Source organism: Pristiophorus japonicus, chromosome 5 (assembly GCF_044704955.1).
Source record: "Pristiophorus japonicus isolate sPriJap1 chromosome 5, sPriJap1.hap1, whole genome shotgun sequence".
NCBI lineage: Eukaryota > Metazoa > Chordata > Chondrichthyes > Pristiophoridae > Pristiophorus > Pristiophorus japonicus.
Window position 1 is genome coordinate 218,600,453 of NC_091981.1, and position 15,183 is coordinate 218,615,635.

A 15,183-nucleotide genomic window follows, 5' to 3' on the forward strand; every position below is an offset into this window, starting at 1 on the left:
TCCTCATATGTCAGTCCTGCCATCCCGGGAATCAGTCTGGTGAACCTTCGCTGCACTCCCTCAATAGCAAGAACGTCCTTCCTCAGATTAGGAGACCAAAACTGAACACAATGTTCCAGGTGAGGCCTCAACAAGGCCCTGTACAACTGCAGTAAGACCTCCCTGCTGCTATACTCAAATCCCCTAGCTATGAAGGCCAACATACCATTTGCCTTCTTCACCTGCATGCCAACTTTCAATGACTGATGTACCATGACACCCACGTTTCGTTGCACCTCCCCTTTTCCTAATCTGCCGCCATTCAGATAATATTCTGCCTTCGTATTTTTGCCACCAAAGTGGATAACCTCACATTTATCCACATTATACTGCATCTGCCATGCAATTGCCCACTCACCTAACCTGTCCAAGTCACCCTGCAGTCTTTTAGCGTCCTCCTCACAGCTCACACTACCACTCAACTTAGTGTCATCTGCAAACTTGGAGATATTACACTTAATTCCCTTATCCAAATCATTAATGTATATTGTAAATAGCTGGGCTCCCAGCACTGAGCCCTGCGGCACCCCACTAGTCACTGTCTGGCATTCTGAAAAGTACCCGTTTATCCCGACTCTCTGCTTCCTGTCTGCCAACCAGTTCTCTATCCACGTCAGTACACTACTTCCAATACCACGTGCCTTAATTTTGCACACTAATCTCTTGTATGGGACCTTGTCAAAAGCCTTTTGAAAGTCCAAATACACCACATCCACTGGTTCTCTCTTGTCCACTCTACCAGTTACATCCTCAAAAAACTCCAGAAGATTTGTCAAGCAGGATTTGGACCGATCCCGTCACTGCTTTCCAAATGTGCTGCTATTTTATCTTTAATAATTGATTCCCACATTTTCCCCACTACCGATGTCAGGTTAACCGGTCTATAATTACCCGTTTTCTCTCTCCCTCCTTTTTTAAACAGTGGTTTTACATTAGCTACCCTCCAGGCCATAGGAAGTGATCCAGAGTCGATAGACTGTTGGAAAATGATCACCAATGCATCCACTATTTCTAGGGCTACTTTCTTAAGTACTCTGGGATGCAGACCATCAGACCCCTGGGATTTATCGGCCTTCAATCCCATCAATTTCCCTAATACAATTTCCTGCCCAATAAGGATTTCCTTCAGTTCCTCCTTCTCAGTCCCCGAGTATTTCCGAAAGGTTATTTGTGTTTTCCTTCGTGAAGACAGAACCAAAATATATGTTTAACTGGTCAACCATTTCTTTATTCCTCATTATAAATTCACCTGAATCTGACTGCAAGGGATCTACGTTTGTTTTCACTAATCTTTTTCTCTTCACATATCTATAGAAGCTTTTGCAGTCAATTTTTATGTTCCCAGCAAGCTTCCTCTCATACTCTATTTTCCCCCTTCTAATTAAACCCTTTGTCCTCCTCTGCTGTATTATAAAATTCTCCCAGTTCTCAGGTTTGCTGCTTTTTCTGGCCAATTTATATGCCTCTTCCTTGGATTTAACACTATCCTTAATTTCCATTGTAAGTCACGATTGAGTGAGGGATATGCTGGGCCGTGAGGTTACAGATTGTGATGGAATACAATTCTGCTGCTGCTGATGGTGCACAGTGCCTCGTGGATGCCCAATTTTGAGCTGCTAGATTTGTTCTGAATCTATTCCATTTAGCACGATGGTAGTGCCGCACAACATGATGGATGGTGTCCTCAGTGTGAAAACGGGACTTCGGCACCACAATGAATGTGCGGTGGTCGCTGCTACCAATGCTGTCATGGACAGATGCATCTGTGACAGGTAGACTGGTGAGGACGAGGTCAAGTAGATTTTCCCTGTGTGTTGGTTCTCTCATCACCTGTTGCAGGCCCAGTCTGGCAGGACTCGGCCAGCTCGGTCAGTATTGGTGCTACTGAACCACTCTTGAAGGTGGACATTGAAGTCGCCCACCCAGAGTACATTCTGTGCCCTTGCTACTCTCAGTGCTTCTTCCAAGTTGTGTTCAACATGGAGGAGTACTGATTCATCAGCTGAGGGAGGGAGGTAGGTGGTAATCAGCAGGTGGTTTCCTTGTCCATGCTTGACCTGAAGCCAAGATACTTCATGGGGTCTGGAGTCAATGTTGAGGACACCCTCCCGACTGTATACCAGTGCCACCCTTGGTGGGTCTGTCCTGCTGGTGGGACAGGACATACCCAGGGATAGTGATGGAGAAGTCTGGGACATTGGCTGAAAGATATGGTTCTGTGAGTATAACTATGTCAGGCTGTTGCTTGACTAGTCTGTGGGACAGCTGTCCTAATTTTGGCACCAGTCCCCAGATGTTAGTGAGAAGGACTTTGCAGGGTTGACTGGGCTGGGTGTGCTGTCGTTGTGTCCATAGCTGGTCCCGAGGTTGATGCCGGGTGGCCTGTCCGATTTTATTCTTATTATTGTTTTTCGTAGTGGTTGTGTACAACTGAGTGGCTTGTGTAGTGTCTCTGCACCTTGTTACAAACTCACACGAGGCATGGATATATCAGACACGGTCACTCTGTGACCTTCACTTTATTTCCAGGACTGAAGAGTGCTGATCCTGGGTGGGACCTCCCCTTTTATACCTGGAAGCCCAGATGAGGAGCTCACTCCCTGTGGTCAGGTTGTGCATTACAAGGGTACAGGTACAGTATGCATGAGTTACAGTTACATACTTATAGTCATTGCAAGATGGTGAAATACATGACATCACCTCCCCCTTAGGTCTTTTAGTTTCAGAGGTTAAGTCTATCAGGTCTCTCTCGTGGAGCGCCGCAGTTGTGGCTCTGGTGGCTGAGCCTCAGCACGCGTCTCTGTCACTTGAGGTGATTCCGGCCTGTCCGGGCTGGCCACAGGGACTGTGCATGTTGAGGGCTGTCTTTGTTGCTCGTACGCTGGCAGTGGTGTGGGTGCTGTCTCATCATGCTCTTTTTCCGGTTCCTCCGTGTCTGCACTGAACCTTGTCTTTACTTGGTCCAAGTGTTTGCGGCATATCTTCCCATTGTTTAGTCTGACCACCATGATCCTGTTTCCTTCTTTGCCAATTACGGTGCCCTCAAGCCATTTGGATCCCAAAGCATGGTTAAGAACAAATACCGGTCATCTATTTCTATACATCTCCCCCTTGAGCCTCGATCATGGAGCTTGGTTTGGGACTAGCGCTTGCCCTCAACAATGTTTGCCAGGGCTTGGTGAATGAGGGACAGCCGCGTCTTGAGCGTGCGTTTCATGAGGAGTTCTGCTGGCGGGACTCCCGTGAGCGAGTGCGGCCGGGATCTGTAGGCCAGCAGGATAGGCGGTACTGAAGGGAGGATCCTTGGATGCGTAGCATGCCCTGCTTTATGACTTGGACCATCCATTCCGCCTGGCCATTGGAGGCCGGCTTGAACAGCGCTGTCCGGACGTGCTTGATCCCATTGCCCGACATAAACTCCTGGAATTCATGGCTGGTAAAACACAGGCCATTATCGCTGACCAGGGTGTCCGGCAAGCCGTGGGTGGCGAAAACCGTACACAGACTCTCCACAGTGATGGATGTCGTGCACGAGTTCAATATGATGCACTCGATCCACTTCGAGTAAGCATCGACAACGATCAGGAACATTTTTCTCATGAACGGGCCTACATAGTCCACGTGAATACGTGACCATGGCCTGGTGGGCCAGGGCCACGGGCTGAGTGGGGCCTCCCTGGGGGCATTGCCCAACTGGGCACATTGCACAGCTGGGCACATGTCATGCACCTGCGAACACAGTGTTCCAGGTCTGAGTCAATCCCCGGCAACCACACATGTGACCGGGCAATGGCCTTAATTAACACGATGACAGGGTGCTCGCTGTGGAGTTCCCTGATGAACACTTCCCTTCCAGCTGCCCCATAACAGGCAGTCGGCTTGGACGGAGAGTTCATCCATCCGTCTCTGAAACGGCCTGGCTTCCTCGAAGCGCGCCCTATGTGCGGGCGCCAAGTCCCCAGTCAGGACACATTTCGTTATCATGGATAGGAGGGGGTCCCTGTTGGTCCAGAGTTTGATCTGGTGGGCTGTGATGGGGGAGCCGCAGTGTCAAAAGCCTCAATGGCCATGACCATCTCGGCGTTCTGCTCCGACGTCCCCTCGGTGGTGGCCAGTGGGAGCCTGCTGAGCGCGTCAGCGCAATTTTCGGTGCCTGGCCGGTGCCGTATGGTGTAGTCATACGCAGCCAGCGTGAGGGCCCATCGCTGTATGCGAGCTGACGCATTAGCGTTGCTGTCAGACAACAGGGATGTTAACGGCTTGTGGTCCGTCTCTAGCTCGAACCGTCTACCGAAAAGGTACTGGTGCATCTTTTTCACACCGTACACACACGCGAGTGTCTCCTTCTCGACCATGCCGTGTCCACGCTCTGCCTGGGAGAGCGACCTGGAGGCTTAAGCCACCGGTTGGAGTTGGCCGTCATCATTACCCTGCTGCAACACACACCCAACCTCGTACGATGACGCATCGCATGTTTAAACCAGTTTTTTACAGGGGTCAGACAAAGTCAACAGTTTGTTGGAACACAGCAGGTTCCTCGCCTTATTGAAAGCCCATTCTTGACAATCCCCCCAAGACGATTCACAACCTTTACGGAGGAGCATGTGTAACGGCTCCAACAATGTGCTTAAGTTCATCAGGAAGTTCCCAAAATAGTTCAAGAGCCCCAGGAATGATCACAACTCTGACGTGTTGCCGGGCCTGGGCGCCCGGCGAATCACCTCAGTTTTTGATTCAGTGGACTGAATCCCATCTGCGGCAACCCTCCTGCCCAGGAACTCGACCTCTGGGGCCAAAAACACGCATTTGGCCTTTTTCAGCCGCATAGCAATCGGCATAGCATCTCCTCCAGGTTGCGGAGGTGTTCCTCGGTGTCTCGACCCGTTATAAGGATGTCGTCTTGGAACACGATCGTTCCAGGGATGCACTTGAGCAAGCTTTCCATGTTTCGCTGAAAGATAGCCGCTGCCGAACGAATGCCAAATGGGCATCTATTGTAAACAAATAATCCTTTGTGTGTCGTGATGGTAGTCAGAAGCTTGGATTCTTCAGCCAGTTCCTTAGTCATGTAGGCCGAAGTGTGGTCCAGCTTCATGAACAGCTTACCACCTGCCAGCGTGGCAAAAAGGTCCTCCGCTCTCGGGAGCGGATATTGGTCTTGCAGCGACACTCGGTTGATGGTGGCTTTGTAGTTGCCACAAATCCTGACCGAGCCATCTGCTTTGAGGACGGGAACAATGGGACTTGCCCAGTCGCTGAATTCAACGGGCGAAATTATGCCCTCTCTGAGCAGCCTGTCCAGTTCACTTTCAATTTTTTCACACATCACGTACGGCACCGCTCTGGCTTTGTGGTGCACTGGTCTGGCGTCCGGAGTGATGTGTATCACTACTTTGGTGCCCTTGAACGTTCCGACACCGTGTTGAAAGAATGATTCGAATTTTTGCAATACCTGCGAGCATGAACTTCGTTCCACGGATGAAATGGCGTGCACATCCCCCCATTTCCAATTCATCTCAGCTAGCCAATTCCTCCCCAAGAGTGCGGGGCCATTTCCCGGAACAATCCAGAGTGACAGCTGGTTCTGTGATCCATTATGCGTTACCACCAAGTTTGCATTGCCCAGCACTGGGATGATCTCTTTGGTGTACGTTTGTAGCTGCATCTCAATGTGTTCCAATTTGGGCCTGCTAGCTCTGTGTGGCCATAGTCTCTCAAATTGTTGGGCGCTCATGAGGGACTGACTAGCTCCGGTATCCAGCTCCATGTGCACCGGGATGCCATTCAGTAAAACTTTCATCATCATGGGTGGCGTTTTGGTGTCTGAGCTGTGGACGTCAGCCACATGAATTCTCTGAACTTCAGCATCCATGGTTGTTCCCCAGGCCACATCCTGCATTTCAGACCCCTCGTCTGGTTCGTCTGTCTCGCAGACTAGCCTCGCTACTGCCTTTTTGCACATCCTGGCCAGGTGTCCCTTTACATTACAAATCCTATAGGTGTAAAGTTGGAACCTGCAGATTTTTGCAGTGTGTCTGCCCCCACATCTGCAACATGAGCTGAGATTGCTGTTAACAAAAGGGCTATTCCCAGGCATTCCTCTCTGATGGCTTGTTTGGCTGTTTCTAAGCACTCTGATGGAGGGTGTTAATTGTTCCATCACAGGATGCATTGTTCCTCGTGATGGCGTGAATTGCCTATCCCCTTTCCATTGTCCCTGTTGCAGGCCCACCCTGGAGCTAGTTGCTGCCTGGACGGTGTCGAATTGCCCTTACCTGCCTGCCTGGACGGTGTCGAATTGCCCTTGCCTGCCTGTGGGGTTCTGTGTCCCTTTTACAACATTAACTTCCCGGTTCATCGCAACATTGAAACCAGGGTTGCGTGCGTAAATTAGCTTGGTCTCCTCTTCCCCTGCCATGAAGGTCTGAGCTTTCAACGCTGCCTCTTCTAAAGTCAAATCCTTAGTCTTTATGAGCTTCCTGAACATGCCGGCATGATTAATGTCCTCGATGAAAAAGTCCCTTAACATCTCCTCCCTGCAGGTATCGGAGAACTTACAGAGACTGGCCAAACGCCACAGTTCCGCCACAAAGTCCGAGATGTTTTGACCCTCCCGACGCCGGTGAGAGTAGAACTGGTGCCGGGCCATGTGTATGCTACTTGCCGGCTTGAGATGCTCACTGATCAGCTGGCTGAGCTCTTCGAAGGACTTGTCCGCTGGCTTTTGGGGTGCGAGCAGGTCTTTCATCAGCGCATACGTCTGTGGACCACAGCTGGTCAGTAGATGCACCCTCCACTTGTCAGCCGCTGCCTCTTCCAGCCAGGCCTTTGTGACAAAGCTCTGCTGGAGTCTTTCCACAAAGTCGTCCCAGTCCTCACCCACACAGTAACGTTCCTCTGTGCCACCAGTGGCCATCCTCGTCGTTCGGTGATTCCCAATTCTCATCGCCAGATGTAATGTCTCTGCATCTTGTTACAAACTCACACGAGGCATGGATGTATCAGACACGGTCACTCTGTGACCTTCATTTTATTTCCAGGACTGAAGAGTGCTGATCCTGGGTGGGTCCTCCTCTTTTATACCTGGAAGCCCAAGTGAGGAGCTCACTCCCTGTGGTCAGGGTGTGCATTACAAGAGTACAGGTACAGTATGCATGAGTTACAGTCACATACTTATAGTCATTGCAAGATGGTGAAATACATGACAGCTTGCTAGGCAGTTTCAGAGGGCAGTTAAGAGTCAACCACATTGCTGTGGGTTTGGAGTCACATATAGGCCAGACCGGGTAAGGACAGCAGATTTCCTTCCCTAAAGGACATTAGTGAACCAGATGGGGTTTTTATGCTTTTTTATCACAGATTTATTTTGTGCACATGGATTCGTGGAGATATAGTTATACAAGAGAGGGGACTCTTATCTACTGCTCATTTATTTGTGGAGGTGTAGCCATAAAAGACAGGCCACATCATTTGTTCTTATGTGTTCATGGAGATTATAAAAACTTGCAGGGTCAGACTAGGGAAAAGAGGTCTGAGCTGTTGTGAGATTCTAGGATTTTTATCGCATTGAAGGAATTGTCAAATCGCTGAAGCTGTCGAAAATGGAGAAATGGCAGTGATGTCAAGGAGTGACTATTAAACAGATGAGAACACCTCACTGATGAGTTGATTTCAGAAGTCCTTTGCAGCCATCACCGAGGAGTCCTCCAAGATCAGGTCGAGGAATCTCTATGTTTAGGGCTTTTTGAATGATAAAGTTTTGCAGGGCACAACAAGCTACAATTATGCAGAATATGTGTTCAAGGGCATAATGCAGAGCATTTACTGATTTAAGGAGCCAATGAGAGCATTACTTTAGGTCACCTATGGTTCTCAATGACAACTCTGGTTAAGCCATGTGCCTTACTGTAATGCTCCTTACCTGCTGTTCTTATCCAAGGCAGCAAGTTATATATCATTACACACAAACCATCCTGTCTGTACCCCCAGCACAGACATGATGGGTTGAACAGCCTCCTTCTGTGCCGCAATTTTCTATGATTTTATGAAATCATCCATTCTCATGGTTTCTTTCGTTAAAGAACTCAGGAGGGCAAAATTCCTGAGAATGAATGGATCTGAACAACTTCCAGTAAATCTAGCATTAACGTGAGGGTTCCTTGCGATCTGGTCACTGGACATTTAATGGATGGTACTCCGTTCCAATAAGAAAATTGAAGGGATTGACTGTAGGAGGTCGCAATGGTAAGTGTGTGCCATCTATTGCACCCTAGGGAACTCGGCAACACACTGGCTCTGAATCTGCGGGCGGTTTGACGGCGTACAGTATGCCATCTTATCGCCTTTGAAACTGACCGCAGGTTCGGGATTTCCGCATGTGCTTGCAATCTGTCAAGTTCCGACTGCACATAGGCTTGCTGCGTCTTTTACCTCCTCAGACTAATGAACTTGCTGTGGAAAGGTGGGGCCAATTACCTGCTGTGATGTAATTACGCTGAAAATTGTTAAGTCTGGTGCAAACAGGCACAGGAAGCCTGTGTTCCGGTTTCATTAACTATCCATTATCTTGTTTTCCATTTGGTTAACCCGAACAGTTTAATGTCGATGGTTGATTTAGTTAATGTGAACGATGCACATATTGAATGACCAAGGCAGTAACTTAAAAAAACATTCTCATAAAAAGAAAGAAATAGAGAACTGGGACCAGGGGATGAAATGAGAATATGGGGATAAAAGTCATAGACATCAAGAGTTATTTCACATTCCACTAAATCCAAATTGTTAACTGGTGCCGTACAATTGGTAAATATGTATAAGAACATAAGAAATAGGAGCAGGAGTAGGCCATTTGGCCCCTCGAGTCTGCTCCATCATTTAATAAGATCATGGCTGATCTGATCATGGACTCAGCTCCACTTCCCTGCCTGTTCCCCATAACCCTTTACTCCCTTCTCACTCAAGAACCTGTCTCTCTACACCTTAAATATATTCAATGACCCAGCCTCCACAGCTCTCTGGGGCAGAGAATTCCATAGATTTACAACCCTCTGAGAGAAGAATTTCCTCCTCATCTCAGTTCTAAATGGATGACCCTTTATTCTGAAACTATCCCCTAGCTCTAGATTCCCCCATGAGTGGAAATATCCTCGCTGCATCTACCTTGTCGAGCCCCCTCATTATCTTATATGTTTTAATAAGATCACCTTTCATTCTTCTAAACTACAATGAGTATAGGCCTAACCTGCTCATCCTTTCTTCAAAAGTCAACCCCCTCATCTCCGGAATCAACCCAGTGAACCTTCTCTGACCAGCCTCCAATGCAAGTATATCCTTCCTTAAATAAGGACACCAGAACTGTACGCAGTCGAGTTGTAGCAGGATTCCCTACTTTCATACTTCATCTCCCTTGCAATAAAGGCCAACATTCCATTTGTCTTCCTGATTACTTGCTGTACCTGCATACTATCCTTTTGTGTTTCATGCACAAGGACCCCCAGGTCCCTCTGTACTGCAGCACTTTGCATTTTTTCTCCATTTAAATTATAATATGCTTTTTTATTTTTCCTGCCAAAATGGAAAAACTCACACTTTCCCACATTATACTCCATCTGCCAAATGTTTGCCCACTCACTTAGCCTGTCTATATCCCTTTATAGATTTTTTGTGTCCTCTTCACAACTTGCTTTCCCATCCATCTTTGTATCATTAGCAAACTTGGCTACATTACATTTGGTCCCTTCATCCAAGTCATTAATATAGATTGTAAATAGTTGAGGCCCCAGCACCGATCCCTGTGGCACCCCACCAGTTACTGTTTGCCAACCGGAAAATTACCCATTTATCCGCACTCTCTGTTTTCTGTTAGTTAGCCAATCCGCTATCCATGCTAATATATTATCCCCAACCCCGTGAGCTCTTATCTTGTGCAGTAACTTTTTATGTGGCACCTTATCGAACACCTTCTGGAAATCCAAATACACCACATCCACTGGTTCCTGCTTATCCACCCTACTTGTAACATCTTCAAAGAAATCCAGCAAATTTGTCAAATATGATTTTCCTTTCATAAAACCATGCTGACTCTGCTTTTATGCTTTTCCAAATGTTCTGCTACTACTTCCTTAATAATGGATTCCAGCATTTTACCAATGACAGAGGTTAGGCTAACTGGTCTATAGTTTCCTGCTTTCTGTCTGCCTCTTTTTTAAAATAGGGGCTTTACATTTGCGGTTTTCCAATCCAGCGAATTTTTGATAGATTACAACCAATGCATCCACTATCTCTGCAGCCACTTCTTTTAAGACCCTAGGATTCAGGCCATCAGGTCCAGGGGACTTGTCCACCTTTAGTCCCATTATTTTACCGAATATTTTTTCTTTAGTGATGGTGATTGTTTTAAGTTCCTCCCTCCCTATAGCCCCTTGATTTTCTATTATTGAGATGGTTTTAGTGTCTTCTACCATGAAGACCGATACAAAATATTTGTTCAAAGTCTCTGCCATTTCCCTGTTCCCCATTATTAATTCCCCACTCATTCTCTAAGGGCCCAACGTTTACTTTAGCTACTCTGTTCCTTTTTATATATCTGTAGAAGCTCTTACGATCTGTTTTTATATTTCTTGCTAGTTCAACTATGTTCAATTAATTTGTTTTCATTGGGTAAGAGTAGCTTTTTATTTTTAACCTTGGGCCTACCTGTTCTATACCTAAATGAATCAACAACTTTTTGCGTGGAAAGTCATCATCATCATAGGCAGTCTTTCGAACGAGGATGACTTGCTTCCACGAGAGTTCACAGATGTTTCAATGAAGGACCCGATGTTCCAGTCCTGAACTCCAGTTGAGGGGATGGAAGATACCTGTGCGTGGATTTTTTTAACGTGTGGTGACTGTTGCACATCAGCCACCACACGGGCTCGACAGAGCTAGGCCTTTATCCAGTGGCAAGGGTTAACCAGGACGACTGGAGACCTGCTCTGCTGCACGGACCTAATGCGCGCACATATCGCAGTGCTGCCCCTGGGCCCTCGGCTCTTCTGGGCCCCGTACCCTTATTCGCCATACCTTCGCCCACGATGTTCCAGGGCCCGGCGCTCCAGCTCTATTTATAGCCTTGACCTGCGGTGGTGTTCTCACACAGTGGTCACTGGCACCCAAGTGCTCTCCCACTAATACCCCTTCAACCTGCCCAGCTTCATTCCCCAAACCTAAATCCAAAACGACCCCCTCTCGTGTTGGGCTTGCTACATACTGACTAAAAAAGTTCTCGAATGCATTTCAAGAATTCCACACCCTCTATACCCTTCACACTATATTTGTCCCAATCAATATTTGGATAGTTAAAATCCCCTACTATTACTACCCTATGGTTTTTGGACTTCACAGCAATTTGCCTACATATTTGCTCCCTCTCACTGTTTGGGGGTCTATAATACACGCCCAGCAGTGTGATCGCCCCTTTTTTATTTTTCAATTCAACCCATATGGCCTCATTTGATGATCCCTCTAACATATCATCCCTCCTCACCGCTGTAATAGTTTGTGAATATAGGGCCGATAATTGCGGTCAGAGGCTTCCTTCGTATGAACGCCTCTGACCCGAAAAACATCTACCAAACTATCTGTTGGTCCCGGAGGAACGTTTGAGGCCTTCATTCGCTGCGCAGCGTACGGGGACCTGTCTTCCAAGAACGAACGCCTCTGCTGGAATCATGTGGGCCTGGATCACCAATCACTATCTAGTATTCTCATTGATAAAAATGGGAGCTCAGTTTGTATGAGCTCCCATTACTATCAATGAGAATACCCTCCTGAAACACTGAAACACAGCATAATAAATAAATAAAAACATTCACATATTTAAAATTAATTGAAATGAAGTGTAATTAAATGTTTTAGAAAAAAATATTTTACATTTTTTTTAATTGTGTTTTAATAGGGTTAAAAATAAACTTACCTTAATGGACAGGGCTTTTAATATAAAAATGAATGATTAAATTAAATTTTTCTCTGTTTTAAAAGTGTTCCGCTGTTAAAAGTAAGCTATACACCTGCTTTTACTAAATGTAAAAGTTTGAAGGTTGTTGTAGGGCACTTTCAAAGGCAAAGGCACCTGCTGAACATATGTATGCATGTATGTATGTGTAAAATGGTAGCCAGATATAAAATGGCTGCCAGGGATTCCGCAAAGCACTAGGGGAATTCAGCTAACAGTTAGCTTGACTACATTTTTGGGTAGATGATGACACTGCAGTTCCGTGTACAGGAACACTGGAAAGGGCGAGCTCAGCAGAACGTCCTTAATCAACAAACCACAGACAAGATGTCCTAGTAGAATACTGAACAAAGAAATTCCTGTGACTGTGTAAGGATAAGGAAGTTAGGTGCAAGCAGAACCCAAGGACAGTAAAGATAAGGGGGTCTGGAGAATATCACGAGGCCATGAATAAGCCCAGCTAAAACATGAGATGATCATGCAGTCCCCTGGTGCCTGGGGGCCAATTCCATTGGCCCAGTGGAATCGATTTGTAATTTATAGTCGTTATGATTGGATTGTGTCCAGCCGACATAGGCTGAGTAACTGGAATGAACTGTTGTAAAACATATCAGTATCGATGAATTTCTTTGTTCGGCAGAGTGGAGTGTCTGGAGTTGGACCAGAGGCTCTCTCCCCGCCGGCGTAATAAAGGCAGTTTTGGCGTTGGAACCGACCCCAAGTGTCGAGTGATTCTTCCAGGAAAACATTCGCGCTAACAAAGGTCATTCGCTGTGCATGAGTTGGGCAAATAGCCCAATGTCTGCCGCGCGGATGTCCTTCTCCCAGGGATGTGCAGAATCTGTTTTGACAGATCAGAAAAGCCAGTTTTCGGCGCATGTGCATTGTGAGGCCTCGTTGGGTGTGTGCACACTATGTATGGACCCGACAAGGCTGCAATTTTTGGCCCATAGTTTGTTGACTCTGAATATTTACAGCACCCCTGATATAAACCCCTTTACAAATGGCCGTACGTAAACTTTCATGTCCACATCCAACATCAAACAATGGGCATTTTCTTCTTATTAGAAAAATGTAGAATTCCAAAAGAGTTGCTTTTGGAAGTAAGTCGATTTTAGTAACATACACATTTTTAAAAAACCTCTACTATATGTTGCATCGCAGGAAACCCTTTTCAGATCTATTCAGTGTGCTTTCAATACTGGTTACAGTCACCTAGGGTTTCTACGTTCACCAATTAAAAAGTTAACTTACCATTTCAACCTAACAAATAGATCTTACATTATATGATAGTGATATTTCCGATATAAAAAGTTGCTTAACAAACACCACACTGGTCGCATTACCCGTTTACCAGAATTTCTCTTCGGGAGTATTGGATTGGCAATTGGCTAAGAGTCAGGAAGTGAATGGAGCACCGCCCCATGTGATCCCAGGTTCGCATATACCCAATGATGTGCTCCTGAGCTCCATGGGCCACTATATTGCACACAACTCTGCAGCACTGGAAAGGAGGTTCTCGAAGGGGATTCGCATAAGGTAAGTGTGGATGTCCTTGCAATGTTGGTGGCGTACTCCTTAGCTACACTGCCCACTGCAAATTCAGGGCCTGTAAAACTGTACAGCATTATCATATTGCTGTTTTGCTGTCATTCTAAACTGGATTAATTCTCCAGCTGAAAAGTGTGTCAGTTACCTAATGAATGCATGCTTGGATGACACCTCAGTTGATGTTACAGTCTTGTGGCTGCTTGAAATAAGCTTGTGGCATTAAAAGTGAATGTTGTAGTAACTTTCACGGCCACAGGCAGAGCTGTCTAGGCAGAGTGTTTTTAATGGGGAATTTTCATATAGATTGGGATAAGCAGACTAGTTCATGTCAGAAAGGTAGTGAATTTCTTGAGTGTATACAGGATAGTTTTCTGCAAAAATATGTCCTAGAACCAATGAGGGAGCAGCCTCTATTAGATTTAGTAATAAGTAGTGAGTTATATTTAGTTAACAGCCTAATGGCGTGTAAACATTTATCTAATAATGATCATAATATGATCGAGTTCAACATGGTGTTTGAAAGGGAGCAATGTGGAAGAGCTACTAAGATTTTATAGGTAAGGCTGACTTCAATGCGATGAGACAGAGACTGTCCACAGTAAACTGGGAAAATCTGTTAATGGGTAAAAAGACAGAAGATCAGTGGGAGATGTTCAAAAAATAATTTAATGTGATGCAGAACCAGTTTATATCCCAAAGGTGCATGAGCTCTATTTGCAAAAAAAGGCATTCATGAATGACTAAAGCAGTAACAAATTAAAAGTAAAAGCATACAAAAATGCAAAAACTAGCACAGATCCTGATAACTGGGAGAGATATAAAGAACAACAAGTGACAAAACAGATAATAAGAGCTGCTAAAGGAAGCATGAAAAGAAACTTGCAAGGGATATCAAAATCGACACAAAAAAACATCACAATTATACATTACAAAATCCAGCATGGATTTGTAAAGGATAGGTCATGCCCAACAAACTTGATTGAATGTTTTGAAGAGGTGATTAAAGTAGTGGACAGGGGAATGTCTATGGATGTTATTTATATGGACTTCCAGAAGGCATTTGATTAAATCCCTCATAAAAGATTGTTAGCTGAAGTTGAAGGCAATGGAATTGAAGGCCAATTATTGATCTGGTTCAGAAATTGGCTGAGCGGCAGGAGACAGAGAGTAGGAATAGACAAGTACTCTAATTGGCAGGAAGAGACTAGCGGTGTCCCTCAAGGATCTGTGCTGAGGCCTCAACTATTCACTATTTATTTACGGCTTAGATGATGGGATAGAGAGCATATCCAAGTTTGCCGAAGACACAAAGATAGGTGGCATTATAAGCATTGTAGATGGAAGTATTAATTACAACGAGATATTGGGGCTGAAATTGCCCCATGCTCGGTTTGGAGCGCATAATTGACTGAAAAGTTTGTGCCGACCGAGATGGACGGGAGGAAGTTAATAATTTTGGCACTTTCTTCTGAGAGCTACGCTTTTGGAGTGCTAAATGGCCTCCCCTTGGCGGTGGAGAGGCGCTGCAGGGGCAGTGGTGGTAATGTGCAACCAATTTCAGGTGAGTTTGATTCACTCATAACGAGTCACCTGGTCAT